This window comes from Rhinoderma darwinii, chromosome 3 (genome assembly GCF_050947455.1).
Source record: "Rhinoderma darwinii isolate aRhiDar2 chromosome 3, aRhiDar2.hap1, whole genome shotgun sequence".
NCBI lineage: Eukaryota > Metazoa > Chordata > Amphibia > Anura > Rhinodermatidae > Rhinoderma > Rhinoderma darwinii.
Genome location: NC_134689.1, coordinates 409,514,266 through 409,533,942, shown reverse-complemented (window position 1 = coordinate 409,533,942; position 19,677 = coordinate 409,514,266). Strand labels below are relative to the sequence as shown.

The window sequence follows — 19,677 nt, the reverse complement described above, 5'->3', positions numbered from 1 at the left end:
GTTATTTTACTGTGAGTGAGGGGGGGGGGGCTGATAGTCTTCAAGTGGTTTCCACCTCTGAGCTCCAATTGAAATGAATAGGAGGCAGAAAATATCTGCAGCCCTCGTTTGGAGCTTTTTTGCCTGCGTCTTTTGCATTAGCTTCGACGGCTTAAAAAAACCGCAAAAAAAAAAAGTAAACGCTGTCAATTCCTGAAGGAATTTTGAGTCCGATTTTTTTTGCCTTACAAAAAACCTGTGTGAACATACCTTACGAGTGTAGTGCCTGTTTTTAGCTGTTTTCTGTCTTTCTCGAAACAATTTTCGGTAGGGGTGCCCTGAGGAAATTACATTTTTCCAGTGTGTAGTTGTGCTACAGTGGGGGCAATATACTGTGTGGGCACAATTAGAGGACAAAATACTGTGTCCTTGAAGGGGTTATAATATATTATATTATTAAATATTATTATTATACTGTATGGGGGGCACTAAAGCGGCATTATACTGTGTGGGGGCACTATATAGGGCATTATACTGTGGGAGACATACTTTTTTTATGGGGCATTTCTTTTATGATGGGGGTGGGGCGCCAAAAGATAATTTCGAACGGGGCGCCATCTGTCCTAAGGCCGGCCCTGATCCCAGGCACAGCCACTACCGATGTGTACGGCGCTGTGTCTGTAAACCGTGAAAAGGCTGTGTAATGACAAGGTAGGGAGACAGACAGGTGAGTGTTAGAGGAATTTTATATTCTTATCAAGGAAGAGTCAAGAAGTCACCTGAATAGAGATGTTGCGCGTCTTTATTCTTATCGATAAGGAGACAGTATGTCAAAATGTCTGCCTCCATCCTGAATAACAGAGTTTTTATACATATTCGAAAAATAACATGTCTGGACTAGTTCTTGTTAAATTTTACTTCATATATCACAATTGACAACTAATTAAAAGTTAAACCTTTGTCCGGAAATTCTAATCTCCCTTTTTAGGAACTCGGCTACCCCCTCCTCATATATAATATCCGCTATCTTAACAATAAAACATACTAGACATTTTGTTAGTCAAGGTTTTACAGATACAAAGTTTTAGTTTTCATTAGATAATGTAATCATAAATTTAAAACTTTCCTAACATTCCCCCCTGTTGTAAATTTATGAAGGAATGTCATGTGACGCATCCAAAACAGATTTTCTTCTTTAAAGGAACAGTGTCACGAGCAACTTTTTTTTAATATGTTATGGGTTTTAGTGTGATAGATCAATAAATTTTATTAATGTATGTTGCTGTGTTGTACTTTTTTCGTTTTTACTTCATTTACTTCTCTATGGGGGCTGCCATTTTTTTTTCCATTACTGTGTGTGTCGATTAACGACACATACAGTGATGGAATACGGCACACACATCCCCATAGAGAATGCGAACGGGAGCCGTCCCATCCACTATAGCGTACGCGGTCTATGTGTGAGCGGCGCATGCGCCGCTCACACACAGACCAAAAGTCAGGTCTTTGCTAGAGCGAAATCCGGCGCCATGTTCATGTCGACCGGAAGCCGCGGCCGGACTGTGAGATGACGACTTCCGGCCGCGGCTTCCGGTCATGTGTTCAGTGCAGCGAGGCGAAGGCGCAAGAAGAACAGTCAGGAAGAAGTTTGACAGAGCGGAGGTCGCGTCAGGAGCAGGTAAGTTCTGTTCATGTGCGTTCTTGTCAGCAGCCTTTGGCATCATACCAGGGAAGCCTTTGGCATCATACCAGGGAAGCCTGTGGCATCATACCAGGGAAGCCTGTGGCATCATACCAGGGAGGCCTGTGGCATCATAACAGGGAGGCCTGTGGCATCATACCAGCGGAGGCCTGTGGCATCATACCAGCGGAGGCCTGTGGCATCATACCAGCGGAGGCCTGTGGCATCATACCAGTGGAGGCCTGTGGCATGATACCAGCGGAGGCCTGTGGCATCATTTACAGTGTGGCAGCATTTACAGTGTGGCAGCATTTACAGTGTGGCAGCATTTCTAGTGTGGCAGCATTTCCAGTGTGGCAGCATTTCCAGTGTGGCAGCATTTCCAGTGTGGCAGCATTTCTAGTGTGGCAGCATTTCTCGTGTGGCAGCATTTACAGTGTGGCAGCATTTCTAGTGTGGCAGCATTTCTAGTGTGGCAGCATTTCCAGTGTGGCAGCATTTCCAGTGTGGCAGCATTTCTCGTGTGGCAGCATTTCTCGTGTGGCAGCATTTACGGTGTGGCAGCATTTACGGTGTGGCAGCATTTACGGTGTGGCAGCATTTACAGTGTGGCAGCATTTACGGTGTGGCATCATACCATTGGAGGCCTGTGGCTTCATAGCAGCGGAGGCCTGTGGCATCATATCAGGGAGGCCTGTGGCATCATATCAGGGAGGCCTGTGGCATCATATCAGGGAGGCCTGTGGCATCATATCAGGGAGGCCTGTGGCATCATATCAGGGAGGCCTGTGGCAGCATATCATGGAGGCCTGTGGCAGCATATCATGGAGGCCTGTGGCAGCAAATGCAGTGTGGCAGCATTTACGGTGTGGCAGCATTTACGGTGTGGCAGCATTTACGGTGTGGCAGCATTTACGTTGTGGCAGCATATACGGTGTGGAAGCATATACGGTGTGGCATCATACCATTGGAGACCTGTGGCATCATATCAACGTAGGCCTGTGGCAGCATTTACGTTGTGGCAGCATATACGTTGTGGCAGCATATACGTTGTGGCAGCATATACGTTGTGGCAGCATATACGTTGTGGCAGCTTATACGTTGTGGCAGCATATACGTTGTGGCAGCATATACGTTGTGGCAGCATATACGTTGTGGCAGCATATACGTTGTGGCAGCATATACGTTGTGGCAGCTTATACGTTGTGGCAGCATATACGTTGTGGCAGCATATACGTTGTGGCAGCATATACGTTGTGGCAGCATATACGTTGTGGCAGCTTATACGTTGTGGCAGCATATACGTTGTGGCAGCATTTACGGTGTGGCAGCATTTACGGTGTGGCAGCATTTATGGTGTGGCAGCATTTACGGTGTGGCAGCATTTACGTTGTGGCAGCATTTACGGTGTGGCAGCATTTACGGTGTGGCAGCATTTACGGTGTGGCAGCATTTACGGTGTGGCAGCATTTACGGTGTGGCAGCATATACGGTGTGGAAGCATATACGGTGTGGCATCATACCATTGGAGGCCTGTGGCTTCATACCAGCGGAGGCCTGTGGCATCATATCAGGGAGGCCTGTGTCATCATATCAGGGAGGCCTGTGGCATCATATCAGGGAGGCCTGTGGCATCATATCAGGGAGGCCTGTGGCATCATATCAGGGAGGCCTGTGGCAGCATATCATGGAGGCCTGTGGCAGCATATCATGGAGGCCTGTGGCAGCAAATGCAGTGTGGCAGCATTTACGGTGTGGCAGCATTTACGGTGTGGCAGCATTTACGTTGTGGCAGCATATACGGTGTGGAAGCATATACGGTGTGGCATCATACCATTGGAGGCCTGTGGCTTCATACCAGCGGAGGCCTGTGGCATCATATCAGGGAGGCCTGTGGCATCATATCAGGGAGGCCTGTGGCATCATATCAGGGAGGCCCGTGGCATCATATCAGGGAGGCCCGTGGCATCATATCAGGGAGGCCTGTGGCATCATATCAGGGAGGCCTGTGGCAGCATATCATGGAGGCCTGTGGCAGCATATCATGGAGGCCTGTGGCAGCAAATGCAGTGTGGCAGCATTTACGGTGTGGCAGCATTTACGGTGTGGCAGCATTTACGTTGTGGCAGCATATACGGTGTGGAAGCATATACGGTGTGGCATCATACCATTGGAGACCTGTGGCCTCATATCAACGTAGGCCTGTGGCAGCATTTACGTTGTGGCAGCATATACGTTGTGGCAGCATATACGTTGTGGCAGCATATACGTTGTGGCAGCATATACGTTGTGGCAGCTTATACGTTGTGGCAGCATATACGTTGTGGCAGCATAAACGTTGTGGCAGCATATACGTTGTGGCAGCATATACGTTGTGGCAGCATATACGTTGTGGCAGCATATACGGTGTGGCAGCATATACGGTGTGGCATCATACCATTGGAGGCCTGTGGCTTCATACCAGCGGAGGCCTGTGGCATCATATCAGGGAGGCCTGTGGCATCATATCAGGGAGGCCTGTGGCATCATATCAGGGAGGCCTGTGGCATCATATCAGGGAGGCCTGTGGCAGCATATCATGGAGGCCTGTGGCAGCATATCATGGAGGCCTGTGGCAGCAAATGCAGTGTGGCAGCATTTACGGTGTGGCAGCATTTACGGTGTGGCAGCATATACGGTGTGGAAGCATATATAGTGTGGCATCATACCATTGGAGGCCTGTGGCTTCATACCAGCGGAGGCCTGTGGCATCATATCAGGGAGGCCTGTGGCATCATATCAGGGAGGCCTGTGGCATCATATCAGGGAGGCCTGTGGCATCATATCAGGGAGGCCTGTGGCATCATATCAGGGAGGCCTGTGGCATCATATCAGGGAGACCTGTGGCATCATATCAACGTAGGCCTGCGGCATCATTTACGTTGTGGCAGCATATACGTTGTGGCATCATATACAGGGATAGTGTGTGGCATCATATACAGGGATATTGTGTGGCATCATATCAAATGAGCTTGGGTGGCATCATATACAGGGATAGTGTGTGGCATCATCTCAAATGAGCTTGTGTGGCATCATATACATGGATAGTGTGTGGCATCATCTCAAATGAGCTTGTGTGGCATCATATACAGGGATAGTGGGTGGCATCATATACAGGGATATTGTGTGGCATCATCTCAAATGAGCTTGTGTGGCATCATATACAGGGATAGCGTGTGGCATCATATCAAATGAGCTTGGGTGGCATCATATACAGGGATATTGTGTGGCATCATATCAAATGAGCTTGGGTGGCATCATATACAGGGAGAGTGTGTGGCATCATACCAAGAAAGGCTGTGTAGCATCATATCAAGTGAGCTTGTGTGGCATCATATACAGGGATAGTGTGTGGCATCATCTCAAATGAGCTTGTGTGGCATCATATACAGGGATAGTGGGTGGCATCATATACAGGATGAGCTTGGGTGGCATCATATACAGGGAGAGTGTGTGGCATCATACCAAGAAAGGCTGTGTAGCATCATATCAAGTGAGCTTGTGTGGCATCATATACAGGGATAGTGTGTGGCATCATATCAAATGAGCTTGGGTGGCATCATATACAGGGATAGTGTGTGGCATCATATACAGGGATATTGTGTGGCATCATATCAAATAAGCTTGGGTGGCATCATATACAGGGATAGTGTGTGGCATCATCTCAAATGAGCTTGTGTGGCATCATATACAGGGATAGTGTGTGGCATCATATACAGGGATATTGTGTGGCATCATATCAAATGAGCTTGGGTGGCATCATATACAGGGAGAGTGTGTGGCATCATACCAAGAAAGGCTGTGTAGCATCATATCAAGTGAGCTTGTGTGGCATCATATACAGGGATAGTGTGTGGCATCATACCAAGTAAGGCTGTGTGGCATCATATCAAGTGAGCTTGTGTGGCATCATATTCAGGGATAGTGTGTGGCATCATCTCAAATAAGCTTGTGTGGCATCATATACAGGGATAGTGTGTGGCATCATCTCAAATGAGCTTGTGTGGCATCATATACAGGGATAGTGGGTGGCATCATATACAGGGATATTGTGTGGCATCATATCTAATGAGCTTGGGTGGCATCATATACAGGGAGAGTGTGTGGCATCATACCAAGAAAGGCTGTGTAGCATCATATCAAGTGAGCTTGTGTGGCATCATATACAGGGATAGTGTGTGGCATCATACCAAGTAAGGCTGTGTGGCATCATATCAAAGGAGGTTGTGTGGCAGCATATGCAGGGAAGCATGTGGCAGCGTATACAGTTTTTTATTTGACGTCTTGGGAGAGATATGTATCAACTGTTGTTTGTAATTGTCAGTTATGGCGCCAAAGAGAAGTCTGAAATCCATTGATGACAATCAACCAATACAAAAACGAATACCACCAACATTTACCCCAGAGGAGAAAGAAAAAAGAGCCCAGGAGGTAAGACTTTGTGCAGTTGTCTGTGAAATGCTTCACTGTGCTGTGGGATAGCACGCTGACTCTTGCATTTGTGTGGGGCCAAGCACAACACCATCTACTGGTTTGAATATAAACCAAACCGGTACGAAAGTGGAATTTTTCTGGGACCTCTTTTGGTCCTCCATTCCATTCATAATATTGGTTCCTATATTTTTGGTGTCTTTTCACTCACCTTCACCATTGACGTAAGTGGAGCGCACACTGTTGAATATACCTGTTTGGTGTCACATTTTTATAATGAAAAATGTAATTACTAGATGTACATGTCCACTCCAAAATCAATGATAAATAATGCAATATACAGCTGTTGATTTCTGTACTGTCGTCACAATCGCCATAATGTTGACTTACATTCCATTTTATAGTGCACATTTTTTTTTTTTTTTTAGAGAGCGATAATAGAGCAGGAACTACGAGGAAGGTGTCAAAAATATCAAGATCCAAATCGAATTCTTGTACAACAGCCAATGAGAAAACGGGAAGAGCAAAGTGTGAGACAAAGTCCTTCAGCGTCCGTAAAACCGGTGGAATCGTGGTGTCAGCGTGGGAACTGCATGAATTTGCCGACTGAAGAGGAATGCGTCTGTTGCAAAGATATACGTAATGTGCTCAACATAATGGAGGAAGATGAGCCGATTACGTGCATTACAGAGCGTCCTACTTTTACGGACAGATGTCTGGACAAGGACCAACTGACCCTATGTGAAAGCTATAGATGTTTTGGTCCAGCACGTCCAGCACCACTAAATAACAGGTAAGGAAATTATTTAGTGTTCCAGTCAAGTTTGAATGATGCTATTGTGATCCTAACCTTATTCCTCAAATAAATATTATTATGTTTACTCTCAGCAGCATGCATGTGTCTAATATGTGTCTGCCCAAAATCTTATGTGGTCCGTGTAACACTAGAAGTAAATTTTGATCGTGTTCCACGCAGCAATCAACCGATGTGTGTCGCTCCCGCGTTTGTGAGCTCTTATGTTTTCAGATTATATTGTAAATAATATGACCATGTCAGGGGTGACAGTATAAGATTGTCGTCTGTATAGTGTGCAAATATGATTGCCTAACAATAGTTTTTTAACCTGTATAGGTCCTTACGGAAGGTCGCATACCGAATGTTCACCGTGTGGGTTCACGGTTACCTTGGACGAAAAAACAGGCGTACTATTCCAGCATGTGCAGTTCAGAAAGTCAGAGCAATGTTTCCCGAAGAAAATCAAGTATATGTTGGTTTCAAGCTAGCCACTGACAATAATGCTTCGGAAATGGCAGATTTTTGAAATGTGTTTGATTACTTTACTATGTTGTTATATTTTTCAATAAAAAATTATGAAAATAAAAACTTTAGATGTTTATTTATTATAATATATTAACACAGGATAAGTATTGTACATAACAGAAAATAATATACAGGATATAAAGTGCTAGTGTTGATTCAGAGGAAGGCAAAAAACCCAGGTTATTTTTGTTTTGTTCTTCATTTGTTGTGTGTGGGGGAAATTCCTTCTCGACTCCAAATATGGCAATCAGAATAAATCCCAGAATCATCATCCAATCTACACAGATAGTTTGCTTACAAATTCTTCCAGTATAAATAGTGGGAAATAGTTGTAAGCATTTTTGGAGAAGGGCAAACACAACATACCGTGTTTCCCCGAAAGTAAGACAGTGTCTTACTTTCTTTTTATCCCCAAAAGCCCCACTATGTCTTACTTTCGGGGTATGTCTTATATTGGAAAAAAATTGTCGAATTATTATATATTTTTTTTTCACAAACTTTATTTAACTGTTTTACATTTTTTTTTTTAGTCCCACCAGGGGACTTCACTATGCGATGTGCCGATCGCATATATAATGCTTTGGTATACTTAGTATACCGAAGCATTATTGCCTGTCAGTGTAAAACTGACAGGCAACCTATTAGGTCATGCCTCCGGCATCGCCTAACAGGCAGATGCTGAAGGCAGACCTGGGGGTCTTTGTTAGACCCCCGGCTGTCATGGAAACCCGACGGCGACCCGCGATTTGTTTGCGGGGGCGCCGATCGGGTGACAGAGGGAGCTCCCCCCTCTGTCAAACACATTAAATGCCGCTGTCACTATTGACAGCGGCATTTAATGGGTTAAACTGCCGGAATCGGCGCGCGCTTCGATTCCGGCAGTTGCAGCAGGAGCCAGGCTGTGTATAACAGCCGTGCTCCTGCCGCTGATCGCGTGGGTACAGTCTCAGTACCCGCGCCATCACAGGACGGCGCGGTGACGTATGGAGAGGGGGGCGGCGCGGAAGTGGGCAGGAGGCGGCAATACCCCCGTGTTTCCCCGAAAGTAAGACATATGTCTTACTTTCGGGGTACGGCTTATATTAGCCGACCCCCCTGAAACCCCCGATACATCTTACAATCGGGGGTGTCTTACTATCGGGGAAACACGGTAGTTCAGTACATTAAAAACGTGATTTGTGAGCTATAACAGCTGCTGCTTTATCCGGCCGTGGTTCTGTGGCTATGTTTGGTGGTAGGGTCAATGTCCGTGTTTGCCAACTATGTTCAATTTCGTGTTTTGACAATTTGATCAAATTTAAAAAAATAGGAAAGAGGTGTGAGAAAGACATTGGTACGTACTCTTTCTTTGGATTCCATTTTTTGCTTAGTTTGGAGAAAACAACATTATACCTCATGCTACCAAGTAGATCCGACTTTGTGGTCTGTCGGTGGACTCTATATTGTTCCCGTTTTGTATTATGATTATGGGACAAAACAGCAAGTTTTGTCCGTGCTTCCATTCCGTCTAAAGAAAAATGTATTCTTTTTGGTCGGTATTTTAGAATAAAGCTGTGGAATACCTCGATTTTTCCTGTATGACAGAAAGATGACAAGTGGGGCAAGTCTTTCAATAATTGTTTATCTTTTACGATCTTTTCCAGCTCCTCATAGGCTGCTGATGTTGTTGACATCCAATTGTGTTTGCGATCGTCATCAATGTCTAAACATCTGTGATCACAATTGTGTGACAATGTCCCCTGGGAATTCATGTACATTACGAATATGTTGAAGTACAGAGAGCCATTTTTCCCACAGCACATCCACATTACCGCAAGCAGTACTACAGCAGTACCAAAAATGATTGGTTATTGACGTGATCCAATCACCAATTTGGGAACAGCTTCTTTTTTTACTCGCAGCCTTCAGTTTCTTCCGAATGGACTTTGCATAATGCCATAAATCAAATTGATGTCCAATCTCTGGGTATTATTCACGTATTTTTTTACGTATGGAGACATGACGGTCTGTTGCAAGAACATACACATTGAGCCCATCTTGGTTAAGACAGGTTTGAAAGGCCAAACTTTCCATAGCCACAGAAGATGTGGTTTGTGTAACCTGAACGATTTCAAAGTCAACAATCTTGTCGCTCTTATAATCCATCAATGTGTACACACAATATTTTGCATTATGCCCAGGGCTATCACATTGTCCGTCACTAAGGAGACACAATGGTGTTCGTTTGATTTCTTTCTGAAGTTCCATTTTTTCTTGTTTCCAGTGAATGTCCACCACTGGAAATAAAAATTTTCTTTGGTGACGAAAGTAAGTTGAATGTGAAATAAATTGAATCCCAATAGATTTACAAATGTCGGACATCTTGGCATAGTTGCCACCATTAAATAAAATGGAAGCTGCAATCAGAACATTTCCAACCGGGATACGATTACACTTGGGTTGACTTTCCCAAAAAAAATCATGTCCATTGGAACATGTGCCTTGTAGTGAAAGAGAGGTACCTTGCTGGAATTTGACTGTGTTTTCTATTTTGTGGCCACAGAAACACGCGCACTGAGCAACCAGTACATCTAAAGCCGATTCAAAAACCAAAAATTTCCGCTCTTTTACTAGGTCTTCATCTGCTCGTTCTGAAAACAAATTGGTTGTCAAGTTGTCAAATGACAGACTTGCATCTTGTGCTTCGTAGTCCAGATCTCTTGCATCATTTCTCCCAGTAGAAGAAACAAAGCTTTCCTCTGGATCCTCCAATATGACTTGGCTTGATGTTTGTCTTTGTAAGCGGGGGGTTGAAAACGTTGATGGGTAAAAATGATCCAACTTCATTGTTGATTGGTTTTCAAAAGAAAGTTCTTCCTCTGGAAACTGGCATCCTGTATCCACTGTGAAGATGTGTGATTGAGTGGTTGCATCTCTTTTTCTTTTGAAAGGTGTGTTGGTGGCTCTCGTTGCCAATGTCCTCTGTCGGGTGTTTGTTGCTGCATTTCTTTCAAAAAATTTTCTGTTGACACCAATTTTGACATTTTTCACTCCCATCACTTGGGACATTGACGTTGGTGGAGCGTTTTGCATAGAAGTACCGGTAGAAACGTATGTAATGCTGTTGGTGGATGTAGTAGCCAAAGGTAATTGCATGCATTGTGTTGCACAAGAATAAGTGTGTTCATGTTCTGTCCGTTTCCGTTTAGATGGTGGAGACTCGGTTTCCTGATAAGGGAATATAGTGGGAATTGCACTTTCCTTCAGCCATCGTAACTTCTTTTCAGACTTATAAACATAACAGTCTTGTTCGAAGTGTTTCGAACATAGTCTAAATAAATCTTGTTTTTTTCCATCCAAAATTCTTTGTGAGTGCATCTATATTGTCCAAGGATTGTCTGGCCTGTTGGAGCCAAACTTTAATCTTGTCAATGTTGCCTGGAAAAACATGCAGGATCACTCCTTGAGAGTAAGGGTATGTTCACACGAGGGCGTCCGTTACGGCTGAAATTACGGGGATGTTTCAGCCTGAAAACATCCCCGTAATTTCAGCCGTACCGGCATGTGCAGGCGCTTGAACGCCGCGTCAATTACGGCCGTAATTGGCGCTGCTATTCATTGGAGTGAATGAAGAACGGCTCCAATTACGGCCAAAGAAGTGACAGGTCACTTCTTTGACGCGGGCGTCTATTTACGCGCCGTCATTTGACAGCGGCGCGTAAATATACGCCTCGTGTGAACAGACAAACGTCTGCCCATTGCTTTCAATGGGCAGATGTTTGTCAGCGCTATTGAGGCGCTATTTTCGGGCGTAATTCGGGGCAAAAACGCCCGAATTACGTCCGTAAATAGGCCGTGTGAACATACCCTTAGTATCTCGATTAGACCGACTGTCACAACCAGAGACAATGCACGATGGCATTTCTATCAAAAAATTAAATTTAAATATTATGGCATGAGAAAACATCATTACGGTAATAACGAGGGATTACATAAAGAGAGTTGATACCCCTAATGAGGTATATTTGTGTACTACGATACTTACAATTTCAATTTAGATCTGTGAGTTTGTCTTTTCTAAGTGCAAGATTAAAAGTCGTGAGTTTGTAGAAAATAATAAAATCCACAGCGTGTTTTCGAAGACATAACATCCGATTTGTGTAAGTTCTTCGGTCACTGCGTGTGAACTCACCCTCGGTTATCACACAAATGTGGCCTATGGTGGGTGGCAGATTGTCATGTGGAGAAGTGAGTATTCAACATGTTACATTGTTTATAGGTAACTGTTTGGCACTGGTAATTGACTGTTCACCAAGGCAGAAAATAGTAGTGTGTAGTTTTACACGATCATTGTAAAACCGTCAATGATCTCAGTGCCAGACAGTTTCACCATGTCAATGGCTGAGGAGAGCAGTTTTGTGTGACCAACCCAAATTTTATTTTTATTTTTATGTAATAGAGACAGGGAATGAAAGAGAATAACATTTATCAACCAATTTTTTTTTATTGATGAAGCCATAAGTGGCTTCCAAAGTAACACAGAAGAAGTGTTCCATCATAAACACAAATATAAAATTTACATGCAGAACAAAAACATTTTTTGTTCCATAGTCACAAATAAATAGTTCAGGTAAAAAGTCAACATTGATGGATAGGGACAAACACATAAAAGTACAAAATGGAAGACGAAACAGTAAAAGACATTTACATTGAAAACACACAGACGTCAACGACAATCACAAAGAAGTTATCAGCAGGTGAAAACACCTTGCTTCGTCACATCATCCAACTGGACCTTCATCAGCAGGTGAAAACACCTTACTTTGTCTCATCTCATCATCCGACCGGACCTTTAGCAGCAGGTGAAAACACCTTGCTTTGTCTCATCTCATCATCCGACCGGACCTTTAGCAGCAGGTGAAAACACCTTGCTTTGTCACATCATCCGACCGGACCTTCAAATTGTATTACAGAACGTTTCTGCCAATCATGCGACATGTCAAAGTTATATTTCCTAAAGAAGAATAAAATAAAAAATGTATCAATGGTTTGATCAACTTCAAGCGGTGAACTATGCGCAACATGGTCGCTTTGGAAGAATGACATCCCTGTCTGATCACTCTGCATAGTTTGGCTCATCTTGTGAACTTGTGTGTCATGTATGTTTATATGAACTCCCTTGGTTCGGGATTACTTACTTTCTGTAATTCGTTACTTATGCTGCTCAAAATGGCCTGTTCGTCTCCACGGTGGTAATCCGCTCTGGTTGCTGCTGCCGCCGCTGTCGTCGTCTGTATCTGATCGCGTTGCTTGCCCTCCTCATAAAATAATTACAAAAATATATATAAATGACCATAATTTGCAATTATTGTAACATTAGGGGAGTCCCCTTGCTGCCGCACCTGTTCAAAGTATCTATGCTCCTCGAATACACTCCTCCCGGTCGTGTTTTGACTGGCGCGCTCCCTCTCCTCCTGGTAAACTGCTGTACAAAAAGTCACACACATGGTGGGATTAGATAAAGTGATGTACAAAAAGTGACACACATGGTGGGATATGATGCTACCCAAGCTCATTTGATATGATGCCACCCACTATCCCTGTATATGATGCCACCCAAGCTCATTTGATATGATGCCACCCACTATCCCTGTATATGATGCCACCCAAGCTCATTTGATATGATGCCACCCACTATCCCTGTATATGATGCCACACAAGCTCATTTGAGATGATGCCACCCACTATCCCTGTATATGATGCCACACAAGCTCATTTGATATGATGCCACACACTATCCCTGTATATGATGCCACCCTAGCTCATTTGATATGATGCCACCCACTATCCCTGTATATGATGCCACACAAGTTCATTTGAGATGATGCCACACAAGCTCATTTGAGATGATGCCACACAATATCCCTGTATATGATGCCACACAAGCTCATTTGATATGATGCCACCCACTATCCCTGTATATGATGCCACACAAGCTCATTTGAGATGATGCCACATAATATCCCTGTATATGATGCCACACACTATCCCTGTATATGATGCCACCCAAGCTCATTTGATATGATGCCACACACTATCCCTGTATATGATGCCACCCTAGCTCATTTGATATGATGCCACACACTATCCCTGTATATGATGCCACACAAGCTCATTTGAGATGATGCCACACAATATCCCTGTATATGATGCCACCCAAGCTCATTTGATATGATGCCACACACTATCCCTGTATATGATGCCACACAAGCTCACTTCATATGATGCTACACAGCCTTTCTTGGTATGATGCCACACACTCTCCCTGTATATGATGCCACCCAAGCTCATTTGATATGATGCCACACAATATCCCTGTATATGATGCCACACACTATCCCTGTATATGATGCCACCCAAGCTCATTTGATATGATGCCACACAATATCCCTGTATATGATGCCACACAATATCCCTGTATATGATGCCACCCACTATCCCTGTATATGATGACACACAAGCTCATTTGAGATGATGCCACACAATATCCCTGTATATGATGCCACACAAGCTCATTTCATATGATGCCACACAATATCCCTGTATATGATGCCACACACTATCTCTGTATATGATGCCACACAAGCTCATTTGAGATGATGCCACACAATATCCCTGTATATGATGCCACACAAGCTCATTTGAGATGATGCCACACACTATCCCTGTATATGATGCCACACAAGCTCACTTGATATGATGCTACACAGCCTTTCTTGGTATGATGCCACACACTCTCCCTGTATATGATGCCACCCAAGCTCATTTGATATGATGCCACACAATATCCCTGTATATGATGCCACACACTATCCCTGTATATAATGCCACCCAAGCTCACTTGATATGATGCTACACAGCCTTTCTTGGTATGATGCCACACACTCTCCCTGTATATGATGCCACCCAAGCTCATTTGATATGATGCCACACAATATCCCTGTATATGATGCCACACACTATCCCTGTATATAATGCCACCCAAGCTCATTTGATATGATGCCACACGCTATCCCTGTATATGATGCTACCCAAGCTCATTTGATATGATGCCACACAATATCCCTGTATATGATGCCACCCACTATCCCTGTATATGATGCCACACAAGCTCATTTGAGATGATGCCACCCACTATCCCTGTATATGATGCCACACAAGCTCATTTGATATGATGCCACACACTATCCCTGTATATGATGCCACCCAAGCTCATTTGATATGATGCCACCCACTATTTTTGTATATGATGCCACACAAGTTCATTTGAGATGATGCCACACAAGCTCATTTGAGATGATGCCACACAATATCCCTGTATATGATGCCACACAAGCTCATTTGATATGATGCCACCCACTATCCCTGTATATGATGCCACCCAAGCTCATTTGATATGATGCCACACAATATCCCTGTATATGATGCCACACACTATCCCTGTATATAATGCCACCCAAGCTCATTTGATATGATGCCACACGCTATCCCTGTATATGATGCCACCCAAGCTCATTTGATATGATGCCACACAATATCCCTGTATATGATGCCACCCACTATCCCTGTATATGATGCCACACAAGCTCATTTGAGATGATGCCACCCACTATCCCTGTATATGATGCCACACAAGCTCATTTGATATGATGCCACACACTATCCCTGTATATGATGCCACCCAAGCTCATTTGATATGATGCCACCCACTATTTTTGTATATGATGCCACACAAGTTCATTTGAGATGATGCCACACAACCTCATTTGAGATGATGCCACACAATATCCCTGTATATGATGCCACACAAGCTCATTTGATATGATGCCACCCACTATCCCTGTATATGATGCCACACAAGCTCATTTGAGATGATGCCACACAATATCCCTGTATATGATGCCACACACTATCCCTGTATATGATGCCACCCAAGCTCATTTGATATGATGCCACACAATATCCCTGTATATGATGCCACACACTATCCCTGTATATGATGCCACCCAAGCTCATTTGATATGATGCCACACAATATCCCTGTATATGATGCCACACACTATCCCTGTATATGATGCCACCCAAGCTCATTTGATATGATGCCACACGCTATCCCTGTATATGATGCCACCCAAGCTCATTTGATATGATGCCACACAATATCCCTGTATATGATGCCACACACTATCCCTGTATATGATGCCACCCAAGCTCATTTGATATGATGCCACACAATATCCCTGTAATGTCAACATATGTCTCATGGGACTATACAGTCTATGGGCTAAGTCGCGAGCAAGTGCGGTTACATTTATTCAACTCCCCAGTAATGATAGAAACTCCAAATATCAGATAGAGCACAAGAGAAAAAAAAGAGAGTCAGAAACTATCAATAAATGTAAATTTGCCAAATGGCATAGAAAAATATATATTTTATTGGACAATACAAATAACACGATTAAAAATAGACTACAAATCAAAATAGACTGTATATCTCCAAAAGTATGGGAGAGGAACATGGGTCATGGAGGTAAAACAGTACAAACAACAGTTTATATCAGTAGTTCTAAGCGGTTTGCAAGCAATAGATACAGAGGAAGCGAGGGTTAGTTACAACCATATACAATGTCGGTATATATCAGCAGGAGCAATTAATCTCGTAACAGGCATGAAAAGGATAAGGAACTTAATAGTTAAGCAGAGAACGTCTCCGTGCAACCAAACCTGCTGTCTAAGTAGACGTAAGTGTTTTGCAGCTAAACCTGTCGCAAGCTCAGAAGAGTAAATGTATCAATCAGTGGTCGTATATTTTAAAATTGCAAAAGAAACACCGCTAGTACTGACCCATATCGTTCCAAGGATGTGGTGACTCCCAGAAGTGGAGAAACCCCAACGCGCTTTTCGCGTGGATGGCTTTTTCAAGGGGTATGATAATATCCCTGTATATGATGCCACCCACTATCCCTGTATATGATGCCACCCAAGCTCATTTGATATGATGCCACACGCTATCCCTGTATATGATGCCACCCAAGCTCATTTGATATGATGCCACACAATATCCCTGTATGTGATGCCACACACTATCCCTGTATATGATGCCACCCTAGCTCATTTGATATGATGCCACACAATATCCCTGTATATGATGCCACCCACTATCCCTGTATATGATGCCACACAAGCTCATTTGAGATGATGCCACACAATATCCCTGTATATGATGCCACACAAGCTCATTTCATATGATGCCACACACTATCCCTGTATATGATGCCACCCAAGCTCATTTGATATGATGCCACACAATATCCCTGTATATGATGCCACCCACTATCCCTGTATATGATGCCACACAAGCTCATTTGAGATGATGCCACACAATATCCCTGTATATGATGCCACACAAGCTCATTTGAGATGATGCCACACAATATCCCTGTATATGATGCCACACACTATCCCTGTATATGATGCCACCCAAGCTCATTTGATATGATGCCACACACTATCCCTGTATATGATGCCACCCAAGCTCATTTGATATGATGCCACCCACTATCCCTGTATATGATGCCACACAAGCTCATTTGAGATGATGCCACACAATATCCCTGTATATGATGCCACACAAGCTCATTTGAGATGATGCCACACACTATCCCTGTATATGATGCCACACAAGCTCACTTGATATGATGCTACACAGCCTTTCTTGGTATGATGCCACACACTCTCCCTGTATATGATGCCACCCAAGCTCATTTGATATGATGCCACACAATATCCCTGTATATGATGCCACACACTATCCCTGTATATGATGCCACCCAAGCTCATTTGATATGATGCCACACGCTATCCCTGTATATGATGCCACACAAGCTCATTTGAGATGATGCCACACAATATCCCTGTATATGATGCCACACGCTATCCCTGTATATGATGCCACCCAAGCTCATTTGATATGATGCCACACACTATCCCTGTATATGATGCCACAGGCCTCCAATGGTATTATGCCACACCGTATATGCTGCCACACTGTAAATGCTGCCACAACGTATATGCTGCCACACTGTAAATGCTGCCACAGGCCTCCCTTGGTATGATGCCACAGGCCTACGCTGGTATGATGACACAGGCCTCCGCTGGTATGATGCCACAGGCCTCCAATGGTATGATGCCACACCGTATATGCTGCCACAACGTATAAGCTGCCACAACGTATAAGCTGCCACAACTTATATGCTGCCACAACGTATATTATTCTGTCCTCATACACGTTAGCACGGTGTGTAATCTGACATGTAGCTAAACCCCCTGTCTTCTTAATAAAAAGGCTGTGGAACTGTAAAATCTTTCTCTTTATTGCTGGTAGACAGGAAAGGGTGAAACTATAGGATGAAATAACAGCAGTATTCAGAATATATCAACTGTACAGTGCGTAGGATACAAATAATCTGCTATACATACACAATATAACATGAGGTAATACTGCAAGCTGACAATGTGATATCTGATACAGCAAAACATACAGTGAACCACAGGATTATAACATATAGATATGGATCTTACCGACTATGCTTAGAACAGGCTGTTGACCCTGAACTTGAGGTAGAAATGGAGAGTGGCCCCTCACACTGGCATGATGAGGAAAATGTCTGCTACTCATACACAAACAGGAACAGGAAATAACCCACAATGCCTCAGGTGCTTTCCCATAATACATAGAGAACTACAATCTAGGAATACACAAAACCACCAGTAGATGGTGCTATAACCATACAATACAATATAGATGGGGTACAAGAATAGGCAATTGCAATATCTGTACTGGTAATCATACACAAAAAAGAGGTATTATTACGTAAATAACTGGACTAGCTGGCGAGGACAGAACACTCCCCGCTTGACGTCAGCCGACGTCACTATTGGGTTCGTTGGATGAAAACAGTAGAACGAGTTCCCCTACTGGTCTGAGGAACAATTTGGTCTCACTCTGCTTCCGTACTTTTACTTCGACCTTACGTATATTTCCGTCTTTACTCGGGAATGTCTTGGTAATAAGACCTAACGGCCACTCATTTCTTCGTGACTGGCAATCTTTCATTAGCACCACATCGCCAGGCTGGAGGTTAGGCTTGCTGATCTGCCACTTTCTCCTTGGTTGCAGAGTGGGAATGTATTGCTTTTTCCACTTGTCCCAGAAAGTATTGGAGAGACTCTGTACTTGCCTCCATCGACTTCTGTAGAGGTCTTTAGCATTAAATTCTCCAGGTGGAGTGCAAATAGTGTCAGTCTTCTGAGTAAGCAGCGTGGCAGGGGTGAGAACAGTTGGGTCATCAGGATCACTGGAAATCGGAATCAACGGTCTGGCATTTATGATGGCCGATACTTCCGCCATAAAGGTGGTCAAGCTTTCGTGAGTCAGCTTTGTAGATCCTACTTGTAAGAAGATTGAGTCGAGGATTCTACGTGCGATGCCTATCATTCTCTCCCAAGCACCTCCCATGTGTGAAGAGTGTGGTGGGTTGAAGGTCCAAGTACATCCCTGTCCACTAAAGTATCTTTCTATGTTTTTAGCGTCCAAGTTAGAAGAGAGTTGTAGTTCCCTTGCTGCCCCAACAAAGTTTGTGCCTCTGTCAGAACGAATATGTTTGACAGGTCCTCTGATGGCAATGAAACGCCGGAGAGCATTTATGAAGCATGAAGTATCCATAGATTCAATCACTTCTATGTGGACAGCTCTGATGGACATACAAGTGAACATAACCGCCCAACGTTTCCCGTTCGCACGGCTTCCTCTGGTTTGCCGGACAACCACAGACCAAGGACCGAACACATCTAGGCCGACATTGGAGAAGGGTGGATCTGTGCTAAGTCGATCATATGGGAGATTCGCCATCTTTGGAGTCTGTGACATACCACGAAGTTTCCGACAAGTAACACATTTAAAGATGAATCTGCACACACATCTCTTTGCTCCAACTATCAACAGTCCGGCTGATCGTAAGGCTCCTTCTGTGAACAGACGACCCTGGTGCCTTGTTTGCTCATGGTGATGTTGCACCAGCAGAGTAGCTATATGATGCTGTCCGGGAACTATCAAGGGATGTTTCTCTGCAAAATCTACCTCGGCTTCCTTAAGGCGTCCTCCTATTCTTAAGAGCCCATTTTCATC

At 43.9% G+C, this 19,677-nt stretch overlaps 1 long non-coding RNA gene across 1 annotated transcript; it reads right to left on the bottom strand.

The window, feature by feature from the left end:
* Nucleotides 1-12,056: 12,056 nt before the first annotated feature.
* On the bottom strand, nt 12,057-19,153 carry LOC142748421 (uncharacterized). The gene is made up of 4 exons (XR_012882255.1): nt 18,072-19,153; nt 12,833-12,915; nt 12,629-12,748; nt 12,057-12,444 (listed from the first exon to the last, which is right to left on the bottom strand). It is a non-coding gene; the product is annotated as an uncharacterized LOC142748421 (long non-coding RNA).
* Between the last annotated feature and the right edge of the window lie 524 nt (nt 19,154-19,677).